The sequence below is a fragment of the Pipistrellus hanaki genome, assembly GCF_964339955.1.
Source record: "Pipistrellus hanaki genome assembly, chromosome: 15".
Taxonomy (NCBI): Eukaryota; Metazoa; Chordata; class Mammalia; order Chiroptera; family Vespertilionidae; genus Pipistrellus; species Pipistrellus hanaki.
Window position 1 is genome coordinate 43,265,833 of NC_140517.1, and position 17,364 is coordinate 43,283,196.

General features: G+C 47.7%; 1 protein-coding gene, 1 long non-coding RNA gene and 2 pseudogenes across 4 annotated transcripts in view; all 4 read right to left on the minus strand.

Annotated features, from left to right (window-relative positions):
* The window catches only part of LOC311633529, a 211,137-nt gene that overhangs the window by 59,364 nt on the left and 134,409 nt on the right, over positions 1-17,364 (minus strand). The window lies entirely within an intron of this gene.
* OPA3 (outer mitochondrial membrane lipid metabolism regulator OPA3) overlaps positions 1-17,364 on the minus strand; it is a 115,909-nt gene that overhangs the window by 52,875 nt on the left and 45,670 nt on the right. The gene's annotated exons all lie outside the window — the stretch shown is intronic.
* Positions 5,203-7,112, minus strand: LOC311633809 (U3 small nucleolar RNA-associated protein 25 homolog; annotated as a pseudogene). Its single transcript has 2 exons — positions 6,521-7,112; positions 5,203-6,275 (listed from the first exon to the last, which is right to left on the minus strand). The product of its transcript is annotated as a U3 small nucleolar RNA-associated protein 25 homolog (transcript).
* Positions 10,176-12,959, minus strand: LOC311633810 (sentrin-specific protease 6-like; annotated as a pseudogene). Its single transcript has 3 exons — positions 12,416-12,959; positions 11,043-12,082; positions 10,176-10,191 (listed from the first exon to the last, which is right to left on the minus strand). The product of its transcript is annotated as a sentrin-specific protease 6-like (transcript).

Sequence of the window (17,364 nt, forward strand, 5' to 3'; positions counted from 1 at the left end):
AGGGCCCCACAGACTCACATCACCAGGACAGAGCCTCGGATGACGATTGTGGTGACAGGTAAGCCGATCTCCTTTTTAATTGACACTAGGGCCACTCATTCTGCCCTCTCTAAATTCGCTGGGATGATCCAAGATGGCTGCGCCCAGGTGAACACCTAGCCATAGCTGCACACAACAATTTCAATAAAATACAACTAAAATATAAAACTGACATTGCCCGGAACTACAGGAAGGTTGACTGACTGGAAATTCTACAGCAAGAAGCAAGGAGAAAATCAGAAGGAAGCGCGGAGGAGCTGGAAAAGCCCAAGGTACGGAGACGCGGCGCGAGGAGAGGATGGAGCCAGAGAGGAGGGAGGCCGAGTGCCTGGCGGGCGTTCCCTAGCGGGAAGAAGATAAAACTCAGACTGTGCTGGGCCCCCGACTGCTCTGAACCCCCGTTCTAGGCCAGACCCAGAGGACTCAGGCTCAGCCATAGGGAGCCGGGCTGTAAGGTGGAACCCCGGGGAGCGGCGAAAGGAGGTCCCGGAGGCGCGCACACTGCACGCAGAGAAGGGATGGTCGACTGTGCCGCGGTATCACCCTGGCGGGAAGGAGACTGGGGCTCCAGACTGCTCTGAACGCCACCTCCAACTCCATTTCCAACTGAACTGAACCCCAATACCGGGCTCATTGGGGGAGAGCCTAGATTGTTTGGCAGCAGGCGAAAATCGAGGGCACCTTTCTCTCAGAGGCGCCGGCAGCGAGCACTGAAGGACCCGCATAGGGCGGGGCTGACGGAAGCCAAAGCTCCACCCTGAAACCCCGTCCCATCTGTAACTGCAAAATGCGACAACAAAATAGATCACAAACGAAAGAAATGGAGGACAAAAGCGTCTGGATATAGAGCTCAAATCTACGCTTATAAGGTTTTTCAAGAATTTCCTAGAAAAGATGGATAAGACCTATGAGGATATGAAAAGAGATCAACTAGAATTAATAAGGAGTCATCAAGAAATGATAAGGGATCAGCAAGAAATAAAGAATACATTGTCTGAAATAAAAAATATTTTACAGAGTCCTAAAAACAGAAGGGAAGATTGCAAGAATCAAGTCAAAGATTTGGAACATAAAGAGCCAGAAGACACTCCTCCACAGAAGCTAGAAGGCAAGAGAATCCAGAAAATTGAAGATAATGTAAGAAACCTCTGGGACAACTTCAAGCGAACCAACATCAGAATTATGGGGGTCCCAGAAGATGAGAGAGAGCAAGATATCGAAAACATACTGAAAGAAATAGTGACAGAAAACTTCCCCCACCTGGTGAAAGAATTAGACTTACAAGTCCAGGAAGCGCACAGAACTCCAAACAAAAGGAATCCAAAGAGGACCACACCAAGACACCTCATAATTAAAATTCCAAGAGCAAAAGACAAAGAGAGAATATTAAAAGAAGCAAGAGCAAAGAAGGTAGTTACCTATAAAGGAGCACCTATACAATTGTCAGCTGACTTCTCAACAGAAACCATGCAGGCCAGAAGGGAATGGCAAGAAATATTCAAGGTGATGAATAGTAAGAACCTACAGCCAAAGATAATCTATCCAGCAAAGCTATCACTCAGAATCGAAGGTCAGATAAAGAGCTTCACTAATAAAAAAAAGCTAAAGGAGTTCATCAACACCAAACCAGAATTATATGAATTGCTGAAGGGGGTTCTTTCAGAAGAGAAAGTAAACAAAGATAAAAATTATGAACCACAAATACGTAACTATCAACAAGTGAATCTAAAAACCAAGGAAATTAAAAAAAAAATCTGATGAACAATAGTAACTGTTGAATATAATAGAATCAGAGGTATGGAAGGGGAGTGAACTGACGATTCTTGGGGAAAAGGGGAGAGGGGGGTGTGGGAAGAGACTGAACATAAACTGTGCACCTATGGATGAGGACAATGGGGAGTGGGGAAAGGGCAGAGGGTGGGGTGGGAACCTGGTGGAGGAGAGCAATGGTGGGGGTGGGGGGAAAGGAACATTTGTAATAATATGAACAATAAAAACTTATTTAAAATAAATAAATAAATAAATAAATAAATAAATAAATAAATAAATTCGCTGGGATCCTTGTCCCTTCCTCAATCTCTAATATGGGGGTTGACAGATCAGTCTCACAGCCATTAGCCACCTCAAAATCCCCCATTCTCTCTTCTCATTCTACCTCTGTGCCCGGCCATGCATCCCCTCATAAAACCCAGTTTTCCCAAACCTCAGTAACCTACCTCAGTTTCACTCACTCAATCCAAAAGGCCAAGCCATTCCTGGGACTGTAAACGCATTTTCTCCTTATCTCCTCTTATCTTGAGGAAGAATGTGCTCTTTGGAACTCAAGTGGCTAGAGGCCTGGCTAGCCTGGGAACCAGCTGTGGCTGTGGAGCCTGCTCCCTCTCCCTGCCCCTTTTCAAATCAAGAAAGTGAGGCTTCAGTCTGCAAGCCTGACAGGACAAGGTTGCTGGATACTTCTTAAGCTAAACCAGAATTTTCCGTCTCTGACCTCTTATCCAGGTCCCTGGCTTTTACTACTCCTTTCCTTCCCTTTCCCTCCCACTTTCACTACAATACAGTCTCAATCACTCATTGTCACCTCTTTTTTTTTTTATATATATAATATATTTTATTGATTTTTGACAGAGAGGAAGAGAGAGGGATAGAGAGTTAGAAACATCGATGAGAGAGAATCATCCATCAGCTGCCTCTTGTACACCCCCTCCCAGGGATGTGCCCGCAACTAAGGTACATGCCTCTGGGCTCTGGCTGCAGCTGCTGTTCTCATCAAGGAGGCCCAGAAGATCTGCCTCCAGCTACCCTTACAGGTGTTCTCCATCATAGACCACAGGATCTTCTGTCACCCCGATCCTGATCTCTCCTTGCCTCCTCTCACATGAAGGAACTCCATCTCCTGTTCCTTGAGAGTCCTGACATCTCCCTGACCCAGTCCCCAGCCCTGAACCCAGCCACTCTCCTCCCTGCTGCCTCCACCCAAACTGCAGCAAAGCACTCCTGCCCTGAGGTCATCAGAGGCCCTCACTCAGCCTTGGGTGGGACTCTCAGATCTTCCTCTCTCTAATCCTGGCTCAACTCTGTGGATGGAAGCTTGTGTCTGGACCCCCAGGAACGTGGGAAAACCTCCTACGTGATTGTAACACTCAAGCGGACCCTGGAGATGGCCTTCATCCCTCTTCATCTCGCCCACACTGCGAGAGGCAGTCATGAGTGCCTGCTCTTCCTGCATTACGTGTGCAGATGCCGCAGCCCAACTTTCCTATCCATGAAATGAAGGGAACACCTCCCAGGGCAGGACTGGCAGGCAGACTTCACCCATATGCCTCCCCACAAGAAGACCAAATATCTGCTCACCATGGTAGACACCCTGATAAGGTGGGCAGAGGCCTTCCCTACCTGAAAGGAAACTGCTGAGGTTGTGGCTGAGACCTTGATAACACACATAATCTCTGGCATCTCCTGGAAACTGCACATACCCTACCACCCACATTCATCGGGTAAGATCCAGAAGAGCAACAACTTCCTTAAAGACCATCTAATTAAACTCTCTCTCTCTAGAAATTCGCAGCTCCTGGCCGGACCTTCTGCCCATGGTCCTGACTGGAATCTGGGTTACACTCAGGAGCCCCACCTTTTTACCTCCCCAAGAATCTTACCCCACAGGCTGTATTTCAGCTCCAGGCTCAGACAAGCAGCAAAACCAGACAAGTGATGCTGTGTCAGCCTCAGGACCAGCCTTTACCTCCCAAGTGACTCAACAGGATTGCTCTTGAGACCTTCACCAACCAGTCCCTTTGGGAAATCAGGCTGCTGCACTCCTCATCCAGCCTCCCATCATTAGGTGTCTATTTCTTTAAGTTTCCTCTTTACCTACCCCCTTTCTTATGAGCTGTGTCACTAGTCTTTTGCAGAACAGATTGCAGGCATTCACCAACCAGAAGGTGGGAGAGAACTTAGCATCAGAATCCTTGAGACTCTGGGTAGAGACCCCTAACTATGCCCCCTCTCAGCTGGAAGCAGCTACGGAAGATGGACTTCCAGCCCCTGACCCTGCCCGGACTCTCAATTTTTTAAATATAATATATTGAAAGAGTCTGGAATGTGAGAAACCAAGATGGCAGCATAAGGTAAACATCCAAATGCAGCCTACCACAACAATTTTAAAATTATACCTGGAAAACAGAGCAAACATCGCCCTGAACCACCAGAAGGCTGGCTAAGTGGAAGCTCTACCATCTAGGAAGGGAAGAGAAAGGACGCTGAGCCTCAGGAGCCGTGGAGGTGCGGAGATCTGTGCAATTGGAAAGGGCAGCCGCCGAATACACTGCCGGCTTACTCGTGGCGAGCGTGGAGAGGGTGGGCAGCTAACACATGGCTAGCTTTCTTGTTCAGGAGGAAAGCAAAACCTCCCTATTGCACTGCTCCAGTCAAGGAGATATTGATAGCCAGCTCCAGTCAAGGAGAAATTAGACTGTCAGACAATGGGCAAAACTCTCAGAGGTGCGTGTGGCCAGCAGCCATTACAGCGGGACTCAGAAACAGGGCTAACGGGAAACTAAAGCTTGTCTGCGCCACCCCGAGACTCCGCCCCATCCACGCAGAGCACAGAAGCCCTCCCAGTGGCTGGCTTTCTCAACAGAGAGAAAAACAAAACCTCCCAACGGCACTGATAGCCAACTCTGATCCAGGAAGAATCTGACTATCAGGGAGCAGGCAAAACTCCAGAACAGACAAAGGCACTGATAGCCAACTCTGATCCAGGAAGAAACTGACTATCAGGGAGCAGGCAAAACTCCAGAACAGCCTTCACCCAAGTGGTGTGCATGCCAGCAGCCAGTGTTGCGGGACTCGGCAAATAGGAACCTCTTAAGGCGGGGCTGATGGGAAACCAAGGCTTGTCTGTGCCACCCCAAGGCTCCGCCCCATCCAAGCTGAACACAGCAGCCCTCCTAGCTGAGACATTGCTGATCCTCACAGCCAATTGGCTTGGAGATCAACTCTCCAAAAGTGATACCAACAACAAGCAAGGCTTAACAACAAGACTGCACACACAGCCCACAAAGACTGCACCAAGACTGTCCACCTCAGGTAACTGGGAAGGCTGAGCTACTGGGCCCTGCTAGGACACCTACCACACAAAGCTACTCCATCAACTCAGGGAAGCAGCTAAAATGCAGAGAAGAGGCAGGCCACAAAGAAAAGAAATGGAGGCACATGACTGATGGAGCCTGTCAGCGGGACGTTCCTCACAGCCACCTGGCCTTGCGCATTGGCACAGAACTTGTTGAACACAGAGAGGACCTGGGCATACTGCAGAGCCCCAGACAGCAGTGTCTGGACCAATTATTGAGGCTCCACATCCGCACTCGAGAGAAGTCCACTCCATGTCAGTCCAAGGGCAGCAGGTTCAGGCGGTTCATCAAATGCAGGACATGCTCCCAGTTCTGCATCAGGCAAATGTCAGCTTGATCAATGATGAGAAGCTCAACAGAAGACAAAAAGTCAAAAACCCTCTTCTTCTCCCCATCTGCGCCAACGATGGTCCTCAAGCCCAGAGGGGAGGCAATGAGAATGTCCGAGGAGTAAAAGGGGGCATGGAGCCGGATGCTTCTCTGAAGTAGTGCCACTCCGATCCTAAAGTGGTCATCGATGTTGCCAACAAATACAGCTTTGTAGTCCTCAGGCATCTTCAGGTTGGATGGTCTCTCCTTGGGATCGGAGCCATACTCTCTGTTAAACCTCTTCTTGTTGCTCACAATTATTTTCTTCTTGCTGTCACCCTCAAGGAGGCTGATGAAGAGCTGGACCACCCGCAAAGCAGCTTCCCGGAAGGGCAGCACTGCCAGCACCTTGGGTCTCAGCCCCTGGTCCCTGAAGTCATCACCGTCGCCCACCCCAGGTTCCTGGCTCCGGCACCTGCTGTTGTGGCCAAGCACCTGGGTGTTGGCTTTGAGGACGGGATTTATTGTGTGCAGACAGTACACCTGGCGGATCTCCACCCCATTCTTCAGGGCGGTCCTCTCTGGGTAGAACAAGTCCTGGTAAGGATTCATAACCAAGAAGAGCTCTTTCTGCAACGGTGTGAAGGGGCTGCTTGATTTCTGGGGGCCAGAGAGAAACTGGCTGTTGGTCTTGGTCCAGGTGGGTTCCAGGGGCTTCTGGAGATGAAGTGCCTTTAGGTCCAGGTCCTTTGGGGGTTTAAATGTTTCCAACTTCTGAAACTTGGATGAAAAGACAAGCTGGCCGAGACCGGTTTGGCTCAGTGGATAAAGCGTCGGCCTGCAGACTGAAGGGTCCCGGGTTCAATTCCGGGCAAGGGCATGTACCTTGGTTGCGGGCACATCCCCAGTGGGGGGTGTGCAAGAGGCAGCTGATCGATGATTCTCTCTCATCGATGTTTCTAACTCTCTATCCCTCTCTCTTCCTCTCTGTGAAAAATCAATAAAATATATTAAAAAAAAAAAAAAAAAAAAAAAAAGACAAGCTGACCCTGAGTGGGCCAGTTTAGCTCGTGGGTAGTTTTGGGATTTGTGACAACAGCCTGAATCTCTTTTTCTTTCAGTTCCTTGTTGACGTGTTGTAGAAATGGATCTTGTGATGCTTTCAGAGGACAGTGGCCTCCACTTTCCTCTTCAAGAAGATTGGTTTCCAGGCTGAAAAGTGACTCGTGTTTTTGTATTTGTAAACTCCTCCGGGGACTCCTGCTGTGATGTGCCAGGTGGCTCGTCCCCATCTTTTCCCTTGGGGTCAGCATGTAGGACATTACTCTCCTGCATCCCAGCAAAACTCTGCTGCTGTCTCCTCCTCCACACTGACATAACTGTCGCTGTTCATTTCTGCCTCAGCTAGAGCGTAGTCTTCTTCCTCCTCCTCTTCCTCCTCACCTTCCTCAGAAACACTCTTTAATGTGACGAGTAGTTTGTGGTACCCAGAAACTTCTTCTGGTTCACTCTCGGCTTCACTTTCAGAGTTTGAAGCATCTGAGTTCTCCGACTGTCATAGAAGGGATGCTTCTTCTGCTCCTTGGTCAGGGTGCTGAGCAGCGGGCTCTGGCTGCGGCTGCTGCACTTACCCATCGCGAGAAAGCCCGCCTTCCAAAGCCACGTTACCCACTGGGGAGTTTGTGCCCTCTATCCACCAGCGTGGGCTCGCTGGCCTGCTGTAGGATTTTATCAAATTAAGGAAGTCCCCTCTATTCCTAGTTTTCTGAGAGGGTTTAAAAAAAATCATAAATGGGTGCCTATTATTATTAAATACCTTTCCTGCACTTACACAAAGGATAATGGGTCATTATTTCTCCTTTTTATTCCTATAGATAGAGTGAATTAATTTTGCAAAATGTTAAGCTACACTTGCATTTCTAAAATGATATGTTTTATTTTTATATATTGTTGGATTTGATTTGCTAATTTTTCTAAGTGAATATTTGTGTCTTTTGTTCTTACAAAGTCCTTGTCAGATTTGGGTGTCATGGTCACACTGGCTTCACAATGCAGGTGGGCGTGTGTTGTTGATTTTTGTAGTCTCTTCAGGAAGAGGTTGGAGTAGATTGGAAACACTGTATTATAAAAATACCAATTTTCCCTGAATTCATTTTTTAAAATATATATATTTTATTGATTTTTTTTTTTACAAAGAGGAAGAGAGAGAGATAGAGAGTTAGAAAAATCGATGAGAGAGAATCATCAATCAGCTGCCTCTTGCACACCCCCTACTGGGGATGTGCCCACAATCTTGACTAGAATCGAACCTGGGACCTTTCAGTCCACAGGCTGATGCTCTATCCACTGAGCCAAACCGGTTTCGGCTTCCCTAAATTCATTTATAGTTTTGATGTAATACCAATAAAAGTCTAAGCAAGTTCCTTTGTTCCATAGAGAAAATAAATAAACAAAAAACTTTGATGCCTATTTCACATGATACACAAATTTAGTTGCATAGGGATAGTAAATCAAACTGTGAGAGGCAGAAAAATAGCATTTTTAGAGAGAGAAAAAAACATAGGAAAGTATTATCATAACTTTGAGATGGGCAGTATTTGTTAATATTTGTTAAACAGAACATTAAAGCCTAAGCCGGTTTGGCTCAGTGGATAGAGCGTCGGTCTGCGGACTGAAAGGTCCCAGGTTCGATTCCGGTCAAGGGCACGTACCTTGGTTGCGGGCACATCCCCAGTGGGGGGTGTGCAGGAGGCAGCTGGTCGATGATTTCTCTCATCGACATTTCTAGCTCTCTATCTCTCCCTTCCTCTCTGTAAAAAAATCAATAAAATATATTAAAAACAAACAAACAAACAAACAAAAAACAAAACACAGAACATTAAAAGTGCTAGCCATAAAGAAAAAGTTTGACACAGTGGAAAATATTGAAATTAGGAACTTCCATTGCTCAAAAGACTCCATCAAGAGCAGGAAAAGGCAAGTCCCAGACATGAGAAGCCATTTGCAATCTGCCTGTCTGACCAAGACTTCAGACTCAGGATATGCAAGGACCTTCTATGAATCAAAAAGAGGAAGGCAAACCACCCAACAGAGAAAGGTTTGAATCACCAAAGAGGATGATATCTACATGGCCACAAGGCTCATGAAAAAATGTGGAACTGTCAAAACCGGTTTGGCTCATTGGATAGAGCATCAGCCTGCCAACTGAAAGTTTCCAGGTTCAATTCCGGTCAAGGGCATGTACCTTGGTTGTGGACACATCCCTAGTAGAAGGTTTGCAGGAGGCAGCTGATTGATGTTTCTCTCTCATCAATGTTTCTAACTATCTCTCTACCTTTTTCTCTTTAAAAAATCAATAAAATATATACTTTTAAAAATGTGGAACTTCATGACACATCAGGAAAACACTAATTAAAATCTCAAAGAGGAAGCACAACAGACCCAGCAGATGGCTGAAGTGAAGACCCTGGACAATCTAAGTGCTGACAAAGATGTCATAGACTGAGGCTTAGAGTTGGCAGCAACTACCATACATCAACATTCAATGTCCTATGAACCTGCAGTTCTGCTCCTGGGTGGATACTGACAGCAAACTGCCCATGTGTTCTCTCCTAAAGACACATATCTAGATGCTCACTCCAGCATAATGCATAAAAGACTCAAAGCAAATGCTCACCAATAATGGGATTAATAAAAATAAAATTCATACAGTGAAACACTCAACAGTATGAAAACAACTGAACCTCAGTCATATACAATAACTTCAAATTTATTCATCTCATAAACACAATGTTGAGTGAGAAAAGCCAGACAAGAGGACATAGATTTGTGATTTTCTAACTCAATAATAGAGCAATATGCAAATCAACCACCACTCCGTCACACAAGCCACGCTCACCAGTCACGCCCACCAGCCAATCAGAGGGAGTATGCAAATTAACCCAACAAAGATTGTTGTTAATTTGCATATGTGGCACTGAGTGGTCTGGGTCCTGGAAACATCCTCCAGACCCAGGCCGCTCCTAGCCTGTAGGCCCATGTTTGGGCCCTGAGTGGCAGGGGTTCCAGAATGCCCCCTGGCCACCTTGGAGCCTATGAGTGCAGGTGCTAAGCGGCTGAGGGTGGGGTGGAAATGTCCCTGCATCACCCTGCCCACAGCCGCTTGCAAATGCTATGGCTGGGGTCTCAGGCTGGCAGCAGCATGCGACCCACACGGCAATCGGGCTCCCACCTCAGCCTGGGGTCTCAAGCTGGCAGCAGCGCGCGGACCTTTGCAGAGATCCCCTCCTGGTCCAGCCTGGGTTCTCAGCCACTGAGTCACACCAGCCAGGCAGATATGGAGGAATCGTAAGTGTATGTGTGTGTATATATATATATATATATATATATATATATATATATATATATAAAATTGATGTTTTACAGAGAGGAAGGGAAAGGGATAGAGAGCTAGAAACATCTATGATAATATCAATCAGCTGCCTTCCACACAGTCTTCACTGGGTATGTGCCCCCAACCAAGGTACATAGCCTTGACTAGAATCAAACTTGGGACCCTTGAGTCTGCAGGCCGTTGCTCCATCCACTGACCCAAACCAGTTAGGGCTGTCCAATATGTTAAAGAAAAAAACCCTATCTAATAAAGAGGGAATATGCAAGGGAGGGCAGTTGGGGATGATCGGGCCGGCAGGGGAGTGGCTACGGGGTGATTATACTGGCAGGCAGAAGCGGTTAGGGGCAATCAGGCAGGCAGGCGAGCAGTTAGGAGCCAGCAGTCAAGGATTGTGAGAGGTATGTCCAACTGCCTGTTTAGGCCCGACAGTCGGACATCCCCTGAGGGATCCCAGATTGGAGAGGGTGCAGGTTGGGCTGAGGGACACACACCCCTGTGCATGAATTTCGTGTAGAGGGCCTCTAGTTTCAAATAAAAGTCTATAATAACATCATTAAAAAATTCTCCTTCAGCTGAGTGAAATAAGCCAGTCAATGAAAGAGAAACACCACATGACCTCACTCATTTATGGATAATAAAGAACATTATAAACTGATGAACCAAAAGATAGATATAGAGACAGTAAAGCAACAAGCAGACTGTCAAATTACAGCAGGGAGGGTAGGGAGATCTGGGAGAGATAATAGATCAACCAAAGGACTCGTATACATGCATATAATTACAACCAATGGACACAAAACTCTGAGGAGGGAGGGTATGTTTGGGAGGGGGGGGATGTTAAAATATGTACACAGATAATAATTTAATAAATAAAAAAAGGTAAAAAAAAAAAAAAATTCTCCTTCAGCCGAAAAACAACAACAGCAGGGACCGGTTTGGCTCAATGGATAGAGCGTCGACTTGGGGACTGAGGGGTCCCGGGTTCAATTCCGGTCAAGGGCATGTACCTTGGTTCCGGGCATATCCCCGGTAGGGTGTGTGCAAGAGGCAGCTGATCGATGACTCTCTTTCATCGATGTTTCTAACTCTCTATCTCTCTCCCTTCCTCTCTGTACAAAATCAATAAAATATATTTTTTTAAAAAAAGAAAGAAAAACAATAACAACAACAACTGAAATTGTTTGCTTCTAAGTTGTACTCTAGATTCCAGGGGTACATTTTTAATTTTGTTTTCTTTTTAACACAACTTCCTTTGATCCTCTCTATTAGCTTCTTCAAAGGGAATTTTCGCAAAAAAAAATTGGATACATTATTCTTTATACCAATTTCAGTAATGATACTTTCATATATCATATTTGCTTGAGCATCAAGGGCATTTTGAAAAATTAAAATTATATACTGTCCTTCCAAATTTGTTAACTTTATGCATTCTTTTACAAAGAGTCCAAACTTTATCATCCATACTCATTTGCATCAGCTTCTCATAAACCGGTGGCATCGTCTGAAGAAATACTACTGGTAATTTACAAACACTACACCATTCACATTTCGTTAGATCAGAGGTATTTAAAGTAAAGCCTACTGGATCAGCTTCTGCTTCTTCTAGTGGTATCTTGATAACATCTAAACAAAAAATTACAGGTTCTTTATAATAGCTGAAAGAGTGTCCCTACTTGTATACTTTGAGTTTAAAATGACACTGCCATAGGAAGTTGGGCAGTTTAAAGGTACAGGATCAACTAAAGTTTCTGGAGCAATCACCTTGTGACATTTTAGAGGTGTGTTGATAATAGTTACCAAACTGATCTTTCATTCTTGCTTTTCTTGGCACAGAACGAAACTGTAATTAATTCTGAATCTCCTGGAATGCTTCTTAGTTCACGCTCTACTCTACCGGTATTTTCACTTAGTGCTGCTTTACTTTTCCAGTGGATGGTGCTGGGGAAGAACATGCTGAGTCAGCAGGTTGAGGAGATACGCTCTCTCTTCTGTTAGTCCTGTCATTGTCATCATCATCATCATCATCATCATCACTGGGCAAAATGATTGGATCATTCAGGTCTGACAAGCTTATTTTCCTTTCTTTTAGACTTGTGGTCTTGGCTCCTTTAGCCCTAGGTAAAACGACTTTCCCATTGGCCTGTAAATAATTCTGTCTATCACAACTTACAATAATATCAATTGGAACCTTTCCCACACTGTTGCCATAAAACTTGTTGGGTGTCCAAACCGGTTTGGCTCGTTGGATAGAGCGTCAGCCTGTGGACAGAAGGTCCCGGGTTCTATTCCGGTCAGGGGCATGTACCTTGGTTGCAGGCACATCCCCAGTGGGGGGTGTGCAAGAGGCAGCTGATCGACGATTCTCACTCATCGATGTTCCTAACTCTCTACCACTCTCTCTTCCTCTCTGAAAAAATCAATAAAATCTATCTATCTATCTATCTATCTATCTATCTATATATATAGATACCACCCAACAAGTTTTATATATATATATATATATATATATATATATATATATATATATATATATATGTATAAAAACTTGTTGGGTGGTAATGCTGTGTTTTGTGACTTCTGTCCTCCAGAATGCTGATGATTTGATGTTCTCAGTAACGGACCAGTTGATTCATTCAAAAGAAGCTTGTCTGAAACTTCTGGGCAAATCCTCTATATCAGTTAAACGTTTTTTTGAGGCAGGAGACACAGGAATAGTAGATTGATATAAACTGTGACATTTCTGTGGTACTTTCCTTTTGATTTCAGACTCCAAGTATGACTCAGATTCTTCTGTTTTCTTCATTATAGGATCAACACCTTGGGGCCAACTTAATTATTTTTAAATTTCTGGACATGATGTGGATTATTTTCAAATTTCTGGACATGAGGTGGATATTCTTTCCTTTGAGCCACTGTTTTTACAATTGGTATATGTGCATTAGCATGATGAAAACATCTACCATCAATAACAGTTCCAGAACGTAATGATGGATTCTGTGTATTTTCACTCAATTCTTTTTGTTGCTCAACATGGTAAGTCCAGTTGGGTTGCCCTTTGGAGGTTTAAAATGATCAGACTTGTTTCGTCTTGCATATATCGTCCAAGAATCACCAGAATCAGTAGCAATAATTTCAGATGGACGATTTAACTATCAGAAAAGCAATCTCCGCGGAGCTGCCGCCTTCTTCCTCCTCCTTAATCCAAGGCACTCAAGGCCACAGCGCTTGCAGGGGTGAGCCAGCGGGGCGTGGGCGGGGCGCCGCAGGGCGTGGGCGGGGCGGGGCGTGGGCGGGGCGCGGCAGAGCGGGGCGGGGCGCGGCGGAGCGGGGCGGGGCGCCGCGGAGCGGGGCGGGGCGCCTCAGGGGGACGCGCCTGCGCTGCGCTGCGCTGCATCCGGGCCTTGCCGCGCTGGGGTTCTCCTCTGGCGCCTCCTGGGCTCTGAGCGCAGGGGCTGCGACAGCGATGGCGGCGCTTCCCAGGCTCGGCTCTTCAACTCCCCATCCACCGCCCCAACAGGCCGCCTGAGAAGCCTCCCCACCCCACGCCCGCGGGCCCGGGAAGAGAGCTGGAAGGCGGGCACTGTCGCGCAGCCCCTCAGTCCCGGCGGGGAAACATGGCCGCACCCACGCGCTTCACATCGAGGCCGACACTCCCCTCAGGCCCAGGCGCGCCTCGCCCCTCCCGCAGCTGCAGCCGCCTCCACAGCCCAGCAGGAGCCCAGCGCCCAGCCGTGAAAGCATCAGCGGAGGTCTACAGCTGTCCCTGTCTCTGCCCACCCCCTCGCATCAGGCGCCACAGCAGCTGAGCCTCAGCCACTGCTGCTCCCACACAGGCGCCGGAGCTGCCGCCCTAAAGAGATACTTTCGAAAGAAAATAGAAGGAAGACCAAGAGACGTGTGGAAACGTGCTCAAAGTCACTCGTTAGCTGAGAGATGCAACCATGCCACAGCCGTGAGAATGGCTTTCATCGACAAATCAGCAAACCACAAGTGTTGGCGAGGATGCAGAGAGAAAGGAGCCCTCATGCACTGCTGGTGGGAATGCAGACTGGTGCAGCCACTGTGGAGAACAGTGTGGAGTTCCCTCAAAAAAATGAAAATGGAACTCCCATTTGACCCAGTGATCCCACTTCTAGGACTATATCCCAAGAAACTGCGAACACCAATCAGAGAGGACATATGCACCCCTATGTTCATAGCAGCATCATTTACAATAGCTAAGATTTGGAAACAGCCCAAGAGCCCATCGGCAGATAAGTGGATTAAAAAACCGTGGTACATCTACACAGTGGAATATTACGCTGCAGTAAAAAAGGAGTGTGTACCCTTTGCAACATCATGGATGGAACTGGAGAGCGTTATGCTAAATGATATAAGGCAGTCAGAGAAAGATAAATTCACATGATCTCACTCATTTGTGGAATATAATGAACAATATAAATTGACGAACAGGGACAGATCCAGAGGCAGAGAAGCGTCGATCAGACTGCCAGATCTCAGAGAGGAGCTAGGGGAGGGTGGGTGAAAGGAGGAGAGATCAACCAAAGGACTTAATAGGTCCTCCCTTCCTCCAGTTGATGACAGACGTAAACCCCACCTGTGGCCAGACATTCCTGAGCACTGAACCACCAATCAGCACCTCCCAAATACCCTAAGCCCCGGCCCCATTCCTAAGTCCCTAGGTCCCTAATCACCAATCAGCGTGTGCTGAGTGACATAAGCCCAGCCCCTATCTTTTTTTTTTTTTTTAATTTTATTGATTTTGTACAGAGAGGAAGGGAGAGAGATAGAGAGCTAGAAACATTGATGAGAGAGTCATCGATCAGCTGCCTCTTGCACACCCCCCACCGGGGATATGCCCGCAACCAAGGCACATGCCCTTGACCGGAATCGAACCCAGGACCCTTCAGTCCCCAAGCCGACGCTCTATCCATTGAGCCAAACCGGTCCCGGCACCGCCCCTATCCTTAAAGGTGCTTGTACCCTGGCCCTCCCTCTCTTCCGCCCCTCTCTGTGGAAGCAGCCAGCAAGGGGACTCTTCCCTCCAATAAAGCCTGTGTCCTGCCATCCTGGTCTCCGGTCTTCTCTATTTCATCTATCATGATGGTCCTGAACCTGCCTTTTCTAAATATTTTCAATAGCATGCAATAATGGAAGCAGAAAGAAAGAAGTTCTAAAGTGAACTGTTGACAAGAATTTTTAAAGGACCCGCTCACCTGGACAATCCTGCCCCAGGGGTTCAGAGACAGTCATCTGTTCGGCCAGGCCTCGCCCAGGGACCTCCAACAATGCTTGTTAGAACCCAGCACTACTCGTCTCAGAGGCACACAGCTGGCCTCCACGGGTAGGAATTCATCATTGGGTCCCAAGTGTTTCTCTCCTGCCGGAGCCCTTATACCAGGTCTCCTCACCCTCCCTCGTTCGCCAAGCTTTCTCCAACTCTGGGACACCCCTCTGGTGTCTGTCTCTCTCTCCATGGGGGTCCTCACCCAGCCCCTGGGGCCAGCCTTCCCCCCATAGCCTACCTGTCCTGGCAGCTTGATCCCACAGTTTGAGGACTGCAGCCCTGCCTCTGGGCTCTGGCTGAAGCTGTTCTCATCAAGGAGGCCCAGAAGATCTGCCTCCAGCTACCCTTACAGGTGTTCTCCATCATAGACCACAGGATCTTCTGTCACCCCGATCCTGATCTCTCCTTGTCCCCTCTCGCATGCAGGAACTCCATCTCCTGTTCCTCCAGAGTCCTGACATCTCCCTGACCCAGTCCCCAGCCCTGACCCCAGCCACTCTCCTCCCTGCTGCCTCCAAACTGCAGCAAAACATTCTTGCTCCGAGGTTGTCAGAGGCCCTCACTCAACCTCAGGCGGGACTCTCAGATCTTCTTCTGATAATCCTGACTTAACTCTGTTTGTGGATGGAAGCTTGTGTCTAGACTCCCAGGAATGTCGGAAAACCTACGCGATTGTAACACTCAAATGGACCCTGGAGATGGCCTTCATTCCTCTTCACCTCGCCCACACTGCGAGAGGCAGTCACGAGTACCTGCTCCTCCTGCTCCACGTGTGCAGCTGCCTCACCCCAGGGAGGAACGCACCCCAACTTTCCTACCCATCAAATGAAGGGACACCTCACAGGGCAGGACTGGCAGGCAGACTTCACCCATATGCCTCCCCACAAGGAGACCCAATATCTGCTCACCATGGTAGACACCCTGTCAGGGTGGGCAGAGGCCTTCCCTACCTGCAAGGAAACTGCTGGTTTTGTTGAGATCTTGATAACACACATAATCTCTGGCATCTCCTGGAAACTGCACATACCCTACCACCCACATTCACCGGGTAAGATGCAGAGGAGCAACAGCTTCCTTAAAGACCATCTAACTAAACTCTCTCTCTCTAGAAATTCGCAGTTCCTAGCTGGACCTTCTGCCCATGGTCTTGACTGGATTCTGGGCTACACCAAGGAGCCCCACCTTTTTACCTCCCCAAGAATCTTACCCTCCAGGTTGCTATTCCAGAAAAGCAGCAAAACCAGACAAGTGATGCTGTGGCAGCCTCAGGACCAGCTTTTATCGCCCAAGTGACTCAACAGGACCGCTCTCAAGACTTCACCGACCAGTCTCTTCGGGAAATCATGCTGCTGCACCCTTCGTCCAGCACGGAAAAACTACCTGTTTTTCGCTCACTTACTCCATGGCTCCTCCCACTATTAGGCCCACCGGTGTCTCTACTCTTAATCTTACTCTCTGGCCCATGTCTCATGCGTTGTTTCACTAGTCTTTTGCAGTACAGAATGCAGGTGTTCGCCAACCAGAAGGTGAGAGAGATCTATCCGGCACTGAATTCAGAACCGAACACCAGAATCTTTGAGACCCCGGGTAGACGCCCCTAAAGACGACACCCCCTCTCAGCTGGAAGTAGCTATGGAGGACTGACCTTCACACACTGACCTTGCCTGGACTCTCAATTTTTAAAAAATATTACCAGAAGCCTGGAATGGTAGATCCTCCCTTCCTCCAGTTAATGGACAGACATAACCCCACCTGTGGTCAGACATTCCTGAGCACTGAACCACCAATCAGCACCTGCCAAATGCCCTAAGCCCCCTGATTCCTAAGTCCCTAGGAATCCTGCTCATGTGAAGTGAAACAAAACACATCCCAATGTGTATTCTGGAACTTGGCTAATCGCCAATCAGCATGTGCTGAGTGCCCTAAGCCCTGTCCCCTATCCTTAAATGTGCTTGTACCCTGGCCCTCGCTCTCTTCCGCCCCTCTCTGTGGAAGCAGCCGGCATGGGTACTCTTCCCTCCAATAAAGCCTGTGTCCTGCCATCCCGGTCTCCGGCCCTTCTCTATTTCATCTATCAGGACTTACATGTATGAATATAAGCCTAACCAATGGACATGAACACCAGGGGGTGAGGACATGAGTGTGCAGGTGGTGGGGGTTAGGGTGTGTGTGGGGGGGGAGGTTGGGAGGGTTAATGGAGGGATGAG